We start from the raw sequence: 20,502 nt of genomic DNA on the forward strand, positions 1-20,502 counted from the left end.
ACAAACAGAATACTGCTGCATGCCAGCTGCTCCTAGGGACAAGTGGGCCTCTACACAATGGGCTAAACACAGTTGAATCATTATTTCAGGTTTTCCAAACATTGCTCTGCACACACACCAACCTCACGAAAGCTCCACCTTTGTCCATGAAGGGGCATGTCACCCTATCTTTTATTTACTGTAGTTTTTTTTTTCTTTCTTTTTTTTTGAGGGGGGGTACTGAGGATTGAACTTGGGTCCTTGGGCTTGCAAGGCAGGCAGCAGAACCACTGAGCTAAATCCCCAGTCCTTGTATTCTTTCTTAAAATGTGTGGCTATCCTATTCTATGAAGATTTATTCTCTTTATATATGTGTTTCAGCCTTTGTCCATAATTAGAATGATCTTCTTCCAGCCAAATATCTTGTACAGTCTTCATGGTCCTCATCCTCTTTCTTAATGCCCACCACAATAAAACACCCCTGGAGATATTACTGATCAACAGGTAATTCTCTATGAGGACAAAGAGCGTGTCACACTGTTTATGAGGAGTTATTCTCGGAGTGTCACTAGACATTGCTCATCGCAGCTGCTCCCCTAAGAAGGAAGAATTCCTGAGCAAACACTGAATAGACCTTACCGGTATTGAAGCTAATGACAGCAATCATAAAAAGGATATCTGACCCCACCCTTTCTATCTAGCCAGTTCCCATTGCCTGGCCATATTAAAGATTTCTATAGATTTCTTCCTCTTTCCTCAGCATGGCAATGCTCTTATTGTTTCTACAGCTGGATTTTTTTTTCCCCTCAGTTCAAAACAAAGTCAGTGTCCATCACACTGCCTATGAAGCACATCTGTGAATTTTTCAGGTTTCAATCAACTCCTGCTCTTCTCAGCACCTATAGTCAGTAATGATCTGTTCTTAGCATCTTTATTTTCCATCTGTACCCTTCCTTCAATTGTGTGTCTGTGTCTAGAGTCTAACCACCTTGATGGTCAATTGCCCTGGAACAGGACATTTTGTCTTTCAAGTGATCTATGAGGGAGATAAGTGGAACATGTGGGCCCTTAGTGCAGCAGAAGCTGGGTGGCAGTAAAGAACATATCTTCTTACACATACCTGTACACGCATGTACACACAGCAGTGGCAGCAGCATGCGCTAGGCACTTTGTGTGTTATCTCAGTCAATACAGCAACCCTATGAGGTTGGTCCATACCATTCTCATTTCCATTTAAGTAATAAAGAAAATTTAGGAAAGTTACATGTTTTTCCCAGGGTCACCGAGTTAGTTATGGTATTACCCCAAATACCTCAGTGTTTGCTAATTCAGGACAGTGTCTCCCACCCTGCAGATGTAATCTTAACAATGTAATAGTCTATGTGCTTTAAAAAATCTTGATTAACTGCAGCCTCTCTCCTATTCCTCTCAGCCTTCTGAGCATTCTCTTTCTCTCTTTAATACTGTGGAAATTACCCAAATGCTAGATCTAAGCCAGGAAATGTAGCTGTAAAAAATTTAACAAATCCATTTCTCCAGTGTTTGTGAATGTGAAAACAACAACTCTGTTTTCCAGCAAATGTGTCCTGCAGGTCATTCTACTCACTGGCATGTGGACTTGTTCTTCCTGCCTACTGAGTCATACAGAATTGGAACATGTGAGTGGATGTGTGTCAACCTCCCGTGAAGGAAAAATGTCAACACAAACAATACCCAATAGTGAGAACTGTAGGGTTCACAGCCTGTCCACGAGGATTATGTCACTTGATTCTGACAACATCTTTGAGATGTAGATAACACAAATGGTGTGACTATCCTTGATTGACAGGCTGCAAGAAGTTAAGTGATTTATCCAAGGTTAATAAGATAATTAGTTAGTGCCACAGCCCTCCCTAGAATCCAAATTTTTGTTTATTTTTGTTTTAATTGTGGTCTTTTTGCCACATGCTGAGAGAGAAGGAATCAAATGGAATGAAACTATTCACATGACAAGGAAAACATGCACAAGAAAGAGTCCTCAGCAATGTGGCCAGAAGCCCTTTCATGAGGGACAATCCTAAGATAATCCAGAGGAGGGAGGGTGGAGGGGTGAGAGAGGCACCTGCGTCTGGGCAGTTGGCAGGAGATCCTGTTCTCCAGTGTTCTCACTGAGAAAGTAAGTGTATTTGAAATGCTGAGGACACCACATATATTCTGTTAATAATTTACCAACTGAAACCATTAAAGATGTTGACAAAAGCTTTTCTATTTTCTGTGGGTGTCTATGGGTGATTTGACACCACTTTTTTCAATAAATTTCTGGGTTATTTCTGAGTGTCACAGCCATTCAGCAGCAGCAAAGGTAGCCTTGACTGGCAGTGGATGGAGCTTAGGTTTGAACACACAGCTAACTGCTTCCACGCTCAGGCATTTTGCCACTGATTCACCAAGGGACTGTTGGCCCAGGCCTTGGTAGGCAAATTATATTTGCCAATAGATGAAAGTTATAGTGCAACTGGATATCCCTGTATAAGAAGCTTAATATTAAAAAGTAAATATAGATCCTCAGAAGAAGCCCATCTGTGTTACTAGAGTTGAACAATCAACAGAAGTGAGAAAGGAGAACATTCTTATAATCACATTCTTTATTCTTTCACAGCCTTCTAAGTACATAAGGGCTAAAGTTCCTGAAGGGAAAGAAACAAATTGCCCTCACTGAGCAGGACAAATAAATTCCTTTCAGCCATTATTCGCAAGTAAAAACCAGGCTGTACAATATTTGCTATTTTAAAGTTGTGGATTGTTATTTCATTTCTGCCACCCCAGTCCCTTTGGATATCAGTTAGGACATGTTTGGCTGAAAATAATAGAAAACTAAAAGCAGCTCAAACAATGACAGCATTTACTATTTTGCTTAACATGAAGGCCAGATTTATGGTAGTTTTGATATGATTAAATTGGCAGCTCCCTGACTTGTGATTCTCCTTCTATGCTACCACACCTGGACTGGTTGTCATAGTGTAGGCCAGCACCTTCCATGGCTCTCAAGTGACTAGGGGAGTATCCATGTCACCTGAGATGATAAAGTTCAGAGCTGGGAAAGGAATATCTACCAGTTGTGTACTTTTTTCAAAGTGAAAAATTGAACAAGGTGCAGGGATGGGAAAGCCTTGACTTGCCTAGTCAGGACATGCCCTGGGACTGGGGCTGGAAGGTCAGGATTCAGCCTGCCTTCAAGCATGAGGGCACTCAGAGGAGGGTAAACAAATTAGAGGAAAGGAGGAGAGATCAATTTTGCAGACAACAGGGATTATCAGTCACATCAAGGAATCTACTATCTTCTTTATCACTCAGTCTTCTTACGTCATTGGGTAAGAACTATAATAGAGGTCCTTTATAAGATCTCTTTCACTGCTAAAATTCCACAATTCAAAGATGATAATATTATCACAACTTAATGGAAGAATCAACACAAGCTAATGAAATAATAGGATTTTTCTGGAAAACATAAATAGTTAAAAAGAAATATTATATAATATACAAAATAAATGACCTAACTCTTATAGTCAGTTATATCAGCCATTAATCTCTATATTTCTGTGAGCTAAATAAGATTGTGTCATCAGGAAAGGAAAGCTGAGGCACAGACAACATAATGAGCAGCCAACCCCTAGCACAAGTTCAAGGAACAGAGTTCTGATTTTGTCCACATCATGGGTGGGAGTAATGGGTGGGAGAAATAATGCCTGTTAACAGTACTTTCCAAACTACACCATGCCCCTGTCATAGGGTGCAATAGGAGCCATTCAGGTTTGAGAAGAAAATATGGAATTTCTATTTTTACATGATCCTCTTGATTTCTATGTGTACTGTTTTATAACGTACATGATACATTAGTATATATGTGTGCTTGTAATTGATAGCAATGTAAGGCTGATAAATTTAACTTCCAGAATTCACAGCTAAGAACTTTCGAAACATACATGAGGCCTTCAGCAATACACAAATAACACTCTACAACAACTGTCAAGAAGACTGGTACAGATCACACTAGCATTTCCATGGCTTCAAGTACTCTGCAGAATAAAAGAAAAAAAGACATTCAGAAACTGACCAAACTAGATTTGTGACTACCCACATCAATAAAAGCTCAGCAGCACTGGACCTGGGCTTACAGTGCTCAATGTGCAGCAAAAGAGAAGTTGCCACCTTGTTTTCAATTTGTTGATCTTTTCAAAGCCTTTACTTTTGTTTACCAGAACATGATTTCTATCATTGTCTTCCTCCCCGATCTGACCCCCCAAGCCCTTCAAAGCATATCCTACTTTAAGAGGTGTAGGGCTCGGTTTATCTGAAGCAACATAAATGTAGCTTACTAGGGCAATCAGGAAGTCAGAATAGTTTTGTGGGTTCCCACAGTTCTTGCTCATGCACTTAACAATCGTGCATCTACTAAATGCTAGGCATGAAGATAGAAAGATGTTGCAAGGCTTCTGGGATCCAGGGTCTGAAGGAAGACTCCCCAATCTAAAGAGATATTAATAAGTGGTACAGCAGAACATTAGCAGGCTACGGAAGAAGACAAAACAATCCATTGAGGAGTAGTCAGGAAGTCTGAGTTGAGCAGGAGTCCGTGTTAGGCAATCCCTCTAGGAAGAAATGGCTCTCTTTTACTAGTTCTTAAAGGAGACAGAAGGAGATCAGGTGCCGTGTTCTTCTCATCACACACTGGATTGCTCACTTGAGGAAAGAGATCCCACGGGGAGAGAAGAGAGGTCGCTTTTTCACTTCATAGTACCTTATCTCTGGCTCCTCCTGGCTTCACAGGACTCTGAAGGTGCAGTCTGGGTGTAGGTTTTATATTCAGTGGAATGCAGTTTTCCCTGGACATAACCAGCTGCCCATCCCAGGTCATCTAAGGACATGGGAATATTCAACTCCCACAGCTGCCCCAGAGTTGAAAAGCAAATGTGTTTTAAGGAGACTGTGCAGAAGGGGAAACTAAGTAGCAATAGTTTTGATGGCAGAAGGGGAGTGGATCGTGAAGGATCAGACTTTCATCCTGCTTAATCCCGTGTATATGCCACTTAGGTTAAAAAGGGATCACTGAATGAGTCTAATCAAAACATCTGCTATAAGCAAATTACAACTTAACTCTAAAATCTCTCCAATGAGTCCATGCTTTCAAATTCTATACTAGAAGAAAGATTGGAGTGTTTGCTCATAAAAAGTTATTTTCCTTCAACCTTCTTCCCCTCCCCCACAGTTCTTTCTTTCCAGGAGTTGGCCTCTGGCTCTTTACCTCAATTCAGTGTTCTGGGAAGTGCAGAAAAAAGTTATCTGTGCAGTGTGACTCAGCATAAGGGCTCTGAAGCTCCTCTCTGCCACTTTCAGAAGAAATATGGCAAGATAGTTTAATTGTTTCTCCTGAAACTGAAGGAAAGTATACAAGGACTCAGGAGTCAGAAAGACAAGATTAAAGCCTTGAAACAGAGAAAATGTTTTGGGTAAAAAAAAATTAAAAATTAAAAAATAAAACCATTAAAATAGGAAATCCTTCAAAGCACTGTAGTACTTAGCCCTTGTCGGTTAAATCAGAGAAAAAAAGGAAAGGATGGAGCCAGGGAGAAGTTAATCTGTATACACAAGTTCTGAATTAGATGGTTGAAAACAAAACAGAGAGGAAAACACCTTTTTTAACAGCCAACTTTTGGTGTTGTTAAATGGAAGCAAGGAAACTAGAATTTGCACTTAAATTGCAGGGACCAGCAGATCATCCCAACCAGGTACAATTTTTGAGGGAGCAGCCAGGGGCCATTTTGGATCCTTCCTTTCCCTGCCAGTGTATTTGTGAACAACTGTATCTTCTTCAAATTGCAGCTAATTTTAAAAAATGAACATAAAACATTCATTTGTCTATCATGAATTTGCCTCAATTTACAAACATTTCATTCACACTGTAGGACCTAGATTATCCACCAAAGTCTAGACCCACCACTCTGAGTGGAGAGTCCTTACTCCTTCTTACTCGTATTTTCCCCCTGTCTTGTGCTGATCTGCTTTCAAACCAGCGTGTATAAGGCAGGGATCGATGGAAGGAAAAGAGTGTCAATTTTTGTCAATGATAATTGTGAGTGGCTGTGTAAAATGTCTGTCTGAAAGGCTCGTGGCTTGCATATAGACATCCGGTCACCTCGGTTTCTTAAAATACATTTTAATTTGTAGCTGAAATGCTGATTTATCTGGTTGATTTTAAAATGTTTTTTTTTCCCTCTTTTAATCTAAAGCAAACGTGGAGGTTGACTACATTTCTGAGTGGATTCCACCTTATCAGCCACTGTTGAGAGACACGCGGAAGCAGCATTTCAAAAGAGTTCCTGTCCCCAGGGCCAATGCTCCAGTTAAAATGCCACTTAACACAACTCACCAAATCTTAAAGTCTAAATAAGATGCTGCTGTTCTTCATGAACCTTTCATTCCTTGTTGTGACTGTAGCCAGTAAATTTGAAGCTGAAGTTTAAGAAAATAGAATGAGGTGAGCATGCTTTATTGTAAATGTGTTTTCAAGTTTATAAATTTGTCCAAAGCTACATCTTTCAGGTGAATGTCAGTTTATAAAAATAACAGTAATACTCATAATCACAGATTTTCATCAACCGTTTGCTTTCCTTTGCAAGTTGTTATTGGCTGATGCCCCCCCTTTTTAAAAATTATTCTTTAAAACTATAAATATAATGGAAATAGAAATATGTAATTTTAAAGTCCTGAACAATTTTTTTCTTCCTGTCTCTCCCTTAGGCCTATCTTTCATCTTTTCTTGCTGTTGTCTCTAAAAGAGTCACCTAGTTATAAGGCAACTAAAAAAAAAAGTATATTTTTCAAAATGTCATTGCCTAAAAATGAGAAATGTTGAGATTTAGGAAATAATTTCTTAAATTATAATTTTCTGGGCAACTGTCACAGCTGAATTCACCAAGATGTAGCTCTACAGCTGACTGCTGACCTTGTTTCAGCAAAGTGTACATCAGTGTCACACTTGGTTCTTGTGGCCAGATCACCTGACATGTTTGATTTAAGCCAAACAGGCAGGGACTCTGAAGTTCTAGGCAACATGTGAGTCATAACAAACTCATTCTAGTTTGTCTATTGTTCAGCTTGTCATTTCCATTGCAGAAGGCTTACTTGAGAATCGTTGTGCAGTAATTGTTATTTACAGTATGTTTGGTCCCTGGACTCAAGGGTTCTGAAGCTGGGAGATAAGAAATGGCCAAGAGAAACTCACTCTCAGAACACGATACCTCTTTTCTTTCCCATTGTAGGCACAAAACAATCATCATAAACAAATCAGGTAACCAAAAACACAATTCAAAAGAAATATACAAGCAATCACTACACACTTGTAAGCTATTACGAAAAGGTAATCAAATGACACATAAGCTACTGCAAAAGTATATGTTTGCTGAAGATTAAGAGAGATCACAGAACTTTCTGATCCTATGTATAGAGATGTCAGCATAAATTCAAAGTTGAGCCACAGAATTGCAGTTCAGAGTAAAATAGAATTGAAAACCTCAATAGTCTTCAGCTCAGCCCAGTGGAAGAGAGATACTTTTTCAAGCACATCAGGCAGACATTCATGGAGTCATCTTAATTATAATAGCAGCCAACATTTTTGGAGTGCCAATTACATCCCAGGCCCAATTGCCCAGTGAAGTATGATTATCTGCAATTGGCAAGTGACAAAACCACAGCTCTGGGGGAATTAAGTAACTATTCAGTGAGCTATAGAGCTGGGTCCAACATCAAAGGCACATTGAACTAACTACATCAGTATTTTTTTCTCTTTATTAAAAAGAAAAACTAGGCTGGATTAGGCCCATTTCCACCTTCCCTTGCATGTCTTTTGTGGGTTGGCTCCATCTCTCTATTTACTTGTTTATAATTATTCCTAATAATTTGTTATACACTGATAAAGGTATTATATATATTGTCCATATGCACTCTTGAATTAATAAATCCATGGGTTTATTACTAAATGAGTTCACAACTATCTCTTTTTACATCGTGAATTTGCTTTGTCAAATATTTCCTGAATAAATTTTATATACACTTCAATCATACTAGTTATGATTTCATAGTTATTAATTCGCAACCATTATTCCTACAATAGTCTTTTCCCAAACTTTCATTATCATCTTTTTTGCCATTTTTTGACTGTCCATCCCTTTCTATTGATTCTTTCTAAAATTAATTTGACTAGAACTTTCCATAATGATGTAGGTGTATATGTATCCTAATTATAAACCAATGGAATGACACTAAATTTTGTTTTTCTATACCCTTTCTGGTGCTCAATTTTGCTTTGCTTTGCTTTGTTTTGTTCTTTCCTGAAAGAATTTCCTCACTGAAGAATGTCACCTCATTAAGCAATGTTCTGCATCTTGAGTGTCTCTCTTGGTTTCTGTTCTTTTCATCTTCTATGCATTTGATGAGGCCTCATAGGGAGTGGTAAGGTACACAAGTTCTGAGTCAGGTTCCCCAGATTTAAATCCAGCTCCATTTATAGTTTGGGCACATTAACCTCTCCCTATCTCAGTTTCATCATTAGTGAAATGAGGATAATAATGCTACCAATTACATGCAATGGCTATGAGGCCAAGTAAAATAATAAATGCCAAGTGCTTAGAACAGCGGCCAGTACATGCATGGTAAGCTCTTGATAAATATTAGCTTCTGCTGCTACCTACTACCTCTCAAGTGTTACAGGTGCCGTTTTATCCGTCATTTATTCAGATTTATAAATTTCTTACATTTATCTTTTTGGCTTGCCTCCCAATCCCCCAAAAAAGTTTTGTATCATTCACAAATGTGGAAATTTTGCTGTAAATTTTATCACTGACCAAAAGTAATTTACAAAGAATTTGGTTAAAATAAGAGCTTAAACATTATGCCCTTTGTATTTCTTTATATTAAAATCATCTCTGTATAATTTACTTCCTGTTCACTTCCCCAACTGTAGCTAATTGTTCTTACCCATTGAGAAAATTACTGCAATACCAAATAGAAAAATTAAACTATTAAAATACATTATGAAAATTTGTAAATACTCCCCCCATAGTTTGTACCCACATATAAATTTATATCTAATACAAGATAATTATTTAGATCTCAGATTTGCCCATGAAAGAAATCTTTCTCCCCTCTTTCCTGGATGTGTGTTTAAGGATCCTCATGTTGTAGTCTGTCTAAACGTGGGAAAGTCTAAAAATTTCTGTCTCTGTTAGATTTTTTTCTTGGTTTTGAATCTTGATTCTTTGTATAATATAATTCAGTTGATATTACAGAACTGGCCAAACAGTTCCCCAATACCCTGGCCATTACTGGCCATTTTACAACATCCACATCAAGGCAGAGCAAGGAAATGAGTGTGATATCATCTAGAAAATAAAAAGAAAGGGGGATGGAAATGACACCCTGGGAAAACCATCATCCAAAGGATTTCTTAACCTTTTAAAGACTATTTTAGAGCAATTTTAGGTTCACAGAAAAACAGAGAAAAATACAGAGATTTCCCATACACTCCATTGTCACACATGTATTCCCTTCCCACAGTCCATTACCAGCATCCCCCACCTGATTGCTACATTTTTTGCAACTGATGGACCTACATTGGTGATCATTATGGTCCAAAATCCATGAATCACTTTAGCATTTTCTCTTGGTGGTATACATTCTCTGGATTTGGACTAGTGTATAATGACATATGACCTTCGTTGTAGTATCATACAGAGTATTCTCACTAATCCTCTGTGCTTTGTCTGTTCATTGCTTTCTCTCTGCTAAGCAATGGTAACCACTGACCTTTTTACTTCTCTATAATTTACTCCTTTCAGAATGTAATATAGTTAGAACCACATGGTATGGAGCCTTTCAGATTTCCTTTTCAACCTGGTAGTAATCATTTTCATTTCCTTCATATTTTTCTGTGGCTTGATAGCTCAATTTCTTTCCAGCACTGAAAAATATTCTATTGTCTTGAAGCACCACACTTTATATATTGGTCACTTCCAAATTTGGCAATTAAAAGTAAAGTTGCTATGAAAACTCCAGTTTGCAGATTTCTACGTGGGCATCGCTTTGTTCTTTTCAGGGACCCAGCTAGCAAAGAATTTACAGTCCTCTTACCCAATGATCTTTATCACAGTCCAGGAATGTTCCTTATTCAGTCATCCATTCAGCCTCTGATGGGTCTAGGTATAGCACTAGAGACTTAAGATGCAAAAGGAGAAGAAAACAAGTCCTAACTTTCACAGAGCTTAGATTTCAGTGGAGAAGCACAGACAAGGGAGAAGAAATGAAATAATTTTAAGATAATATTGGTGATTAAGACTATGAATAATTACAGGGAAATGTAATAAGGAAAACTAAATATTCCTTGTAAAGGAAATCTACCATTAGTCTTAAACCTGGAAATATTGGAGAAGTAACTTTCCACTAAACAGCAAAGGGCTTTTGACCTGGTAGACTCTCTAGGTCATAAGCAAAACAAGGCCCAGAACAAAGCAAACAGAAACACTGAGTAAAAGGCTTAAATGATAGCTGAAACATCAGTGACTGAGTAGCATTACAGAATAAAGGGATTTTAGTTGCCATATCAAAATTCCATAACCTCAGTGGCTTAAAGAACAGTAATGCATTTTTCATAGTTCTGAAGGCTGGCGAGTCCAAGATCAAGGTGATTGACAACTTAGTTCTTTAGTAAGGTTATTTTCCTAACTTGTGAATGGCTGCCTGCCTGCTGTGTCTTCATATGGTAGCAACAGTGACAGCTCTTCCTCGTCTTAAAAGAACATAATCCCATCATGTGTAAGTCATCTCTTGTGACCTCATCTGGTCTAACTTCCTCCCAAAGGCCCACCTTCAAATATGATTTCACTGCAGGTTGGGTCTTCCACATATGAGTTCGGAAGAGACACAAACATTCCATCCATAACAGCAGATGTGAACACCCTGCCAGAGCATGCTTAAAATTGTTTTGACCTGTGTACAGAGGTCAGAGATTTTGTACTGCAGTTAATGGTCTGGCTTCTGATGATGAAGACTAGTCTTTACTGCTGCTCCCACCAGACGTCACTCTAATTAAAGAACACAGAAGTGTCTCTAGGGCTGTGCAGCCTGACTACCAACATACTATAGTCCCAAGTTTCTAGGAAAAATTCTTTGTCTACTTTAGACACATTTCATGAGAGAAGAGTAAGAGGCAGGAATTGAAGAGCTACACATAATTTCTTTTTTAATGTTGCAAAAAGGGAACATTAGTCTCATTACATGAATAACCATTACTGAATAACCAAAATATTTAATAGTATATTTCAACAAACTTTGATACAGTTGCAAGGCAATTCAAAAGCCCATCCAATTTAGTCCTAAGAAACACTACTCTGGGTCAGCTGTGTCACTGTGCTTCTAATAAAACAAAGAAAAACAGCACATCCTACATACCTTGATATTAATTGGCTCTGATTTTTAGGTGCCTACAGAGCTATGAGAAATGTTTTAGTGTTTCTGTATCAGGTGTAAAAAACAAATAACTTGATTCTTTGTGAACATTGATAGATGACAAGCCCATGCTCAGAAAGAGTGCCCTTCACAAAAATACTCTTCCTCAATTTGGTCATTTTCAAAACTGTATACAGGGACTAAAAATAATATCAAAATTATTACCCTTAGAGAGTGGTGGGAGAGTAGCATATGGATGATGCAGACCAATTATTAATGACAATCCAGTGTGACATGGTACAACAAATGGGAACAACATGTCTCCTTCTATAGTAATAGAAGCTATTGATGATTCTTACTTGAAAAGTGACACTAAAATATAGGCTGTAAATCCATCATGGTCAGATTTGAAAGAAACTGGGCTGTGTATAGCCAAATCAAGATGGGCACAAAAAATTGAAACAAAGCTTTTGCAAATAAGGAGGGGAAGGAGGTTTGAAGGAAGGGAGGGGAATGGGAAAAAAAGAAAACTCAAGATATAATATGTGCAAGTATAAATTCCCCACGATGTATGTGATCATTATGCATATCACAAGTGTACTAAAAAATTAATCAAAAAATAAATAAAATACAAATGAGAATTGGTAGATCATATGACAGGCTCAGATGGTCCAGAGTTGTGGTTGTCAAGGGCACTATCTCAAGGATTACGTGGGCATGCTGGGAGTTGGAAGACAAAGACAGCTAAACGTTTTCAGACATAAACTGCCAAAGATCATGAACAACTGCCAGATTCCTCCAGCAAGTCTACCTTGAATCAACTCCAATGTCTTATGTGTCTGTGAATTGTGACAACCATTAAACCTGTTGTCAGAGCTGGGCAGGAGGACATGAAGGAAGATATAAAGGATTGTGGGCCTGCATTCAAGCACCAAAACAATACTGATGCTTTTTGGCTGGCTCTTTATGAGCTATTTTGGAGCATGATTTCCAAACAGGAAAGTTAAAATGCACCCATACTGGACCCATCTGGCTGGTTCCAAAGAATTCCTGGGGATTAGCTGAACACCACTATGAGGTGGAGAGAGAGACAGGGGCTCTGAATCCTGGGTGGGAATACTGGCTCCACCGGGAACAGCCTGTTTGATGGGGCAAATTGTACAATCTTCCAGAATCACGGTTTCCTCACCAATAAAATGGAGTTGACTCTAGCTGCTTTGCAGAGCTGTTGTGAAGCAGTGTCACTTTTTAAAAAAAATCTGAGCATATCTTCTTTCTTGTTGCCAAAATGAGGACAAACGATTTCACTTAGTGTGAAAAGGTTGAGCTTCATGACCTGATGTTATGGAAGAATTAAAAGAGTATTTTTTCAATGAAGCCTATAATATATTATATCTACAATAATGAAATAAAACAATAAGAATGATTGTCTTTGAGGAGCAAAGCAAGGTGGTCTCAGGAAGGGAGCTGATGGGAAACTGGTCTCTCTATATGAATTGTGTACCATATGTATGTGTAACATAGACAACAAAAGTAAAAGGTAACTTTCTAAAAGAGCATTCAAAATCCTTTACCACTTTCTGTATCCACCCTTGTAATAGGGGAACGGATTTACTCTACTCCTTGGGCATCGTTCAACATGCAAAATGTCCCTTATGTACATTGGAAGATGATAGATTCCTACCTGAAAGAAGGAATCAAATTCATCAACAATTTCACTTAATCAAAATATGAAACACATTAACATGTGAAATCCCTTATCAGAATAGGATATATTCCAAGACTCCAAATGAAGACCTAAAACCTGTATATAAATATGTTGTTTTATGTATATATATATATATATTTGGGGGGTACCAGGGATTAAACTCGGGACCTTGCTCTTGCACTGGCAGCACCACTGAGCTAAATCCCTGGATTACATATATTTTTTTTTTTGGATAAATTTTATAAGTCAAGTATAGTAAGAGATTAATAATAATAATAACAGAATAATTACAACAATAAATGATAAAAGTGTTATGAATGTGGTCTATTATTGTACTGTATTCATCCTCATTCTTGTGATGATGTAAGATGATACAATGCCTACCTGACAAGATGAAGGGAGGTGAATGAAATAGGCATTGTGAAGTTGCATTAGACTACTATATAAGGGTTATCTAAACACAAGCACTGTGATACCAGTCAGTCAATCTGACAATCAAGATGGCTACCAGGTGACTAGTGGGCAGGTAGCATATAAAGCATGGATACACTTGATAAAGGGAAGATTCACCTCCTGCACTGGATGGAGCCAGGTAGTACAATATTTTATCATGTTACTCAGGACAGCATGTAACTTAACTTAATAATTGTTTACTTTTGAAAATTTCCATTTAACATTTTAAGATGGTGGTTGACCAGAAGTAACTGAAACTGCAGAATGCAAAAACCACAAATAAAGGGGAACTACTGTGTTTTATAATTGGCTTATCATATCTTAAAAGAAAAAATATTTAACATTAATTTTTCCATCTCTTTTTTCCAATTAGCTTTGTTTAATCAGCTGCCCAGTTTTCTCTGCAATGGAAGTACAGTCATTTTCCTCCTTATCTTTTCTCATCACCAAACACTAACTTCAATCAGAAAGACAAAATAACTATTAGAAGATAAAGGATAAAATTGTAAACTTTTAACTTCTTTTGTTTGAAAAAGAAAAAAGTTACCATTTGTGTTGCCAATCATGTTGTCTTTTAGACTTTCAGTTCTCTGAGGGGAAAGCAGTTTAATATTCTTCATCATTTAATTATTATCAAGTCTACCTATGCCTAAAATTAAACACAGTTTGATAATGACCATTTTCATTTCTGTGACTTGGAAGCAACATTTTGTGTCATTTGATTTTGCAGCTGAGCAGAGCTCTCACTCATATTTCGTTGAATTCTTATCCTGTCGATGCATCTCTGGGCTCCCGTCACATGTCCCAGGCATCGCATAACCTAAAGCAGGTCTGTTTACCACAAGATGACTTTAGTGCACTCCCTAAGCACCTGCCCTAGCAAAGCACCCAACTACAGTGCCTCCCATACTCCTCACTGCTTACTGAAAAACCTCCCTTGGGAGAAGCGACATTCTTTAGCTTTTCCTTGTTTTGCCCTTTGGTATATTTAATTCTACATGCCTTAATGAGTCTCTTAATGCTCTGGAAACCTGAGATTTCTTCAGAAAGATAATGAGATTGAATAAAATTTTATAATTTTTTAGAGAAAAGAAGATGCTATTTAATGCAATTTTCCGTGCTCACAGTGCCTAGGCTTCCTTACCGGAAGTCTGTGTAAAGCAGAGAGCTTTATGGAGGAAATCTCTTAATTCTAACAATAAGGACTGCATTGACTTAATTGTGTTAAGGAAGTAACATTTTAATGATTCATGTTTAAATGAAACCATTTTTTTGCAGATCCTGCCAAAAACTTACCACAACTCATTCATACTATTTTATTACAAATTAAGATTTCTATAATTTTGAAAGAGGAACATACACTTCTAAGCTTTCTCAGGAAGAGAATACATGTGATTCAGAGGAATGAACTGCCCTTAGAAAAGGAATGAGAGAAAAAAAAACTCATGATAATTACATGAGTGGGAGATGAGGCCACCCTCCCTTCAGCATTCTGTGGTGGTTCAAAACAGGAGCCCCATGAACTACAATGTGTCTGAGGAACACGGCCAAGTCCTACTGGGCCTCACTCAAAGGGAGATGTAAAGAGGGAAAGGAGTAACAAAGTTTTAAGGAGCTTAACTTTTGTTTGCTGTCTTTGTTAATCTATAGACTGGTCAACCATCTCCACATCCTAGTATCTATAAGATATAGGAAATGAGACATAAGATCACAAAAAGATCATACATAAACTTTTTTTCTTTTAAATTTTCTGTCAGGAGGATAGGTATTATCTGTTCCCCTAGTCTAGAGACAGACTGTAATTATCCCAGGGGTAGAGGGAATAGGAATAAAAAGATATAGAAAAGAGTAGACAACCTCTCTCTGATAATTAACCCAGAGCACAGCTGCTAGATATGCATGGCCTAACAAAGGCACAGAAATTGGAGATCTGTCCTCTCTGCCTTCCTCCAATCTTCAACCCTTTGCCCCCACATCCAGTATTTATTGACATCACATTTAATTTTATTTACACACTGAAGCCTAATGTCCAGGTAAGTGATGGTTCATAACTATTTACAACAAAAATTTTCATTACAGTGTTTCACTACTTTTCATCTGTGTTCAATATACACAAGCCCATGTGGATTCTGCTCACAAAATACAGCTGTAAATGCGAAGGCATCAGCAAATCACCATGAAGATGTCTACACAAATAAGAAAAACTTGAGAGCAGTTCCTCAACATCTCCAAGCCTCATGTTATTTCCAGTTCCAATAGCTCAGAGACATAGCAACTTTTGCTGGAAATGTCTCAAGCCTGGCACACCAACGGCTTGCACAATCTTACTCATCTAGTTTTTAATAAGTCACCTCTCTAAGGATCTGTCTCTTTATTTAAAATACAAAAGAATTTTCAGGTTCCTTCTAGCTCTCAGCTTAAAATTTTCCATATTCACATTGATAAGTCTGAATAAAATATAAATGTCTAAATTGTCTGTGCTGTCAATTATTGCCAGAGATGACAGCAACAAAGAGACAAAAGTATTATTGTGATGGTGTTTATTCCCAGTGAAATGAGTGATTATGGCAACATCTCCAAGATTTAGTGTTAGGTTTTCTCAGTATTCTACATATCAAAAGTAATTATGGGGGAAAAGAGAGAGAGAGAGAAGAAAAGAGAGAAAGAGAGAGAATGGAATTTCATAACCTCCCTGGAAAAAACCAAAGTATGTTATCTTATGCATGGAACGGTGCTTTCCCTGAAGTTTGAATTTTGCATTATAGAATATTTTTTATTTTTATCCAAATTCCATAACCCATGATGAAAACTGGACTTCTTTTCACTCCTAATTCATGATAGGTAGCTGGTCGAATATCTATGAAGAAATTGTTTAGACATCATATCCAAGCTTTGATATTGTAAATAAGAAAGATCTGCTCTTTTCTATCCAGGTCTCAGTGGCAAAGAAGTAGAGACTGTGGCGAAGAGGCAGAAGCACTGTAGGGAGGCTTGGCATGAAGCTTATGAGACAGCTACCCAGGCCTAGCCCACTGTCCCCTTTGGACCTACTCTTGGTCACACATTGTTGATTCTGGGTAACTCTGGAGTGTTCCCCAAACCCAAGGCCACACTGACACCTAAAATACAGAAACTTTTTAATCGAGAAGCTAGAAATCATACGCTCAGTTTTAAAGAAGCTAAAATTGTATAAAAGTACAAAGATTTTGAAAGTATATTGTTGATTACTTGTAAAACTTGAAACACCATGGGAGAAGTAGATGCTTTCTATATGCATTGAAAAGCATCTCTACCAGTCCTACAAGTAAACTCAGCCTGAAGGTACCAGAGGAAAAACTTCAAGTTCCACAGACATAAATCATGATATATCTAATTCCAAAGGCAAAAGCCCAGCACTGATGTTTTTCAGAACACCTACCTTTGGCCAGTCAACACCCATTTGCTCCTCAAAGAGTGCAAACAAATAAACAAACAAACAAAAAGAAACTCTTCTCTCAACTAAAAATGTTGCTTAGTCAGAGTGAACCCCCAAACAATCCAAAGATGGATTTCAGAAATTTCTTATTTTCACTAGGAAGGTTGGACTTTGAAAGTAAGAAATGTCTACTGTAATTTCTGAAACTAGTTAATAAACACTTTTTAAAATTTCATTTATTCTTTGAATAAATGGAAACTAGGTTCAAAAAAAAAAGAGAGATCTGACTCCAGACTTCATCAACTGTAACATCCCACTATTGTTTTCCTATGACCTACAGTATCTGGATTACAGGAAGGTACAGTTATGAGACATTTCATCATTGTCAATGTAGGCAAAAAAATGTGTTAAGCAGTAATTATACTTGATTTTTCCATTCTAACTGAGCTATTACCAAAAATAATGTTCTGAACCTGTGCAATAAAGACACACAATATGAGAACAGAAGTATCTACAGAAAGTATAGATTTCCATTTAAGGATGAACAAAAAGAAAGGAGCAGGGGCAACATGAGATACATGACTAAAATGAGAACAATCAATTAAAGGTCTAAAAAAAGCTGACATGAGAAAACATCTGTGTTCTTACCAATCTGGAAAGACTTCTTGGAACTGGTAGGGTTTATTGTTTGTTTGTTTGTTTGCTTGCTTGCTGGCTGGCTGGCTTTGCTTTGCTTTGCTAGGAAAATGTACATCGCTTGGTGAGCTAGGAGCTCAGAAAAGGCTCATAAAAATAAGTGGGATGATCAGTCAGGAAGGTTCTCACCTTTGTGCTCTTAGGGAAGTCTGCTTACCCATGGGACTCTAGATCTGCTACAAAAATCTCTGGAGAACAAGATCTCAGTAGAAGACAAGAAATCTGATGAGGCCCCTAGACAGTGATCCTTATTTTTATTTTAAAGTCCAAATTTCTGAACCCTGCCAAAGACACTAGTAAGAGAGAGAGAGCAGCAAATCCCAAAAACACTAGAAAGGAAGGTATTGTGAACCATACACTGCTTCTACGGCATCTTGCCACTGAACAGCTTAGAAGTTGGTACCTGAGAGCACTGATCCGTTTATCTCTAGTGTCTTAATATGCTGCAAATGACCACAAACTTGGTAAGTTGAAGTTTATGTGGGATATGACTGTGAAATACTTCACATCCCCAAATCATTTCTTCACAACTGTTCCTCAAAAGCTTAAAAATAGCACTTAATCCTCTGAGTGATTCAACTGCCTTATAATAATTCACAAACTTCCTAAAAGGAAGTAGGAAAAATATGGAGGTGGAATGCAAATTAACCAACAGGTATTTGTGAACATGAAGAGAGATGAATAGATTGGAGCTAAAAGATCAGATGGAGTCTGGAGTTAACAGTGGGATTTGTATCATCAAGATCACAAATCGCTTGTTGGATTTAGAGAGCATGTAGAAGCTCACAAGACCAAGAAAGACTGGTATGCGGACAGTGAACATGGTAGATTAATATGATAGTCAAGGGAGAAAATTCCACTCATCCCTGCTACATGTACATAGTGATGACTGTCCATGGACTTTCTATATCTATGTAACAGTTGCATTGCCTGAGGAAAGATAATGCCCAAGGATGGGCTCCAGGAAGGTTGGGTGGGGAAAGTGGTGGGAACAGGAAGTGTGTGGGTTTCTTACCTAAGTCCCCTATAAACACCACAAAACATTTTTCTTTTACTGTAAGGCACATTCTGTAAGCTTGTAAGTTAATTCATTAATTCATCAGAAATTTATTTTTCCCTCATCACACATCAGGCACTATGCCAGGCCCCGAGGACACAAAAGTGAATAAATAACATAATTAATCATAATAATAGCTTCCATTATTGGGTGCCTTGTATGTGCCAGGAACTCTACTTCCATTACACAATGCAATGTGCACAATAAACTTCTAAAAGAGACGTTGTGTTCCCATCTGCAGATGAAAAACTAAGATGAAGAAATGACAGGTCTAAAATGTGGTGCATCTCTCAAAGAACACTAGTGGGAGAATGAGGTTAAGTGAACTAAGGTGTGCAATATTCTATGGAATTGCTACAACAGATGACAGAAGAACAGGCAGGACACCGACTCGGCTTGGGGAAGGGTGAAAAGAGAGGATAGAGCAAGAGGGAGGAATGTGGCTGTGGGAGTAAGTGTGGGGGGTATGACTTTGTTTGTGTGTCTATGTCAATGTGTCTGTGGCTGTGTGTATGTCCTTGAGTATGTGGGGGGTATGTCTGTGTATGTGGATATGTATGTGTCTGTGTTTCTTTATGGGAGTGGATACATCTGTGGGCCAGCATGTGTGTGTGTCTGTGTGTGTGTGCAAGCGTGTGTGCGTCTGTGTCTATGAGTATGAGGAGGTGGATCTGTCTGTAATGTGTGTGTGTGTGTGTGTGTGTGTGTGTGTGTGCTGAGCAGAGAGAGGGGTCACAGCCCACTGAAGAGAAGCCATCCCAGAAAAAGAAAAAGGCGGGTAATATGATGTGTCTTGCACTTGTACCACAAAACTTCCTCTTCCTTTCCTTAGGACAAAGAATGTTATCAAGAGAAAGCAACAGGGCTTGTGTGCAGTGTTTCAGAAATGACATAAGAGGCTGCAACAAGACACTTTATCTGCTTGAAGAAGAGGGACATTTTTTATGACAGATTAATTGATCATCTTGAGTTAGACGTTGCCCTATGCATCTATGTGCCCAAAGTGGCTGTATAATAATGACAGGTTTCTAAACAAACAAACCAAAGTATATAGGAAGTATATAGGTGCCAAAGAAATGCCCTAGAGTTGTCACCCATACGTTGCCTCTGAAATTGTCCTCAGAACCTACCATGTATTCTTTTGACATGATAAAAAAAATTTCACCCACTAAATGCTAATAATTTTACATCAAAAATTGTTTTGGACCTTGATTATCATAAAATAATTAAACTAGGTATAAATAATGAAAATAACAATTAAAAACCAAGAACTAAGCTAAGTGATTTTTATAAATCATCTCTTATGATATAACCCTCACCACAAATCATTTAGGTCAATTTATTTTTTTCTTTTTGCTGTATTAGATATTAAACCCAGGAAATCCCACATTCCAGACAAGTGTACTCCCATGAGCTACATCCTCAACTCTTATTTTTTATTTTGATGCAGGGTCTTGATAAGCTATCACTAAGTTGTATATGATCAATATTAATGTTCCATTTAATATTTCTTTAATAATTAAAAAATTAGTACATATCACTGGAGAGCTTTTGGAAAAATCTACAAAAGTACAGAGACTATAAACTTCCTGTGGGCTGTTACCATGCAGATCTGGTCACTGTTGATAATACTAGGCTCCTCTGTCCACTTTCTTCTGGAAGTCTACAAGTATGTTTTTCCCACCAAACTAATCACAAAGTGTATACATTTATAAC

The 20,502-nt window shown here is 37.8% G+C and overlaps 1 pseudogene; it reads left to right on the forward strand.

Annotated features, from left to right (window-relative positions):
- The window catches only part of LOC104863972, a 47,927-nt pseudogene extending 30,697 nt beyond the window's left edge, over positions 1-17,230 (forward strand).
- Positions 17,231-20,502: the final 3,272 nt, after the last annotated feature.

The sequence above is a fragment of the Fukomys damarensis genome, unplaced genomic scaffold, assembly GCF_012274545.1.
Source record: "Fukomys damarensis isolate Sample0158 unplaced genomic scaffold, DMR_v1.0_HiC HiC_scaffold_14, whole genome shotgun sequence".
In the NCBI taxonomy this organism is placed as follows: Eukaryota; Metazoa; Chordata; class Mammalia; order Rodentia; family Bathyergidae; genus Fukomys; species Fukomys damarensis.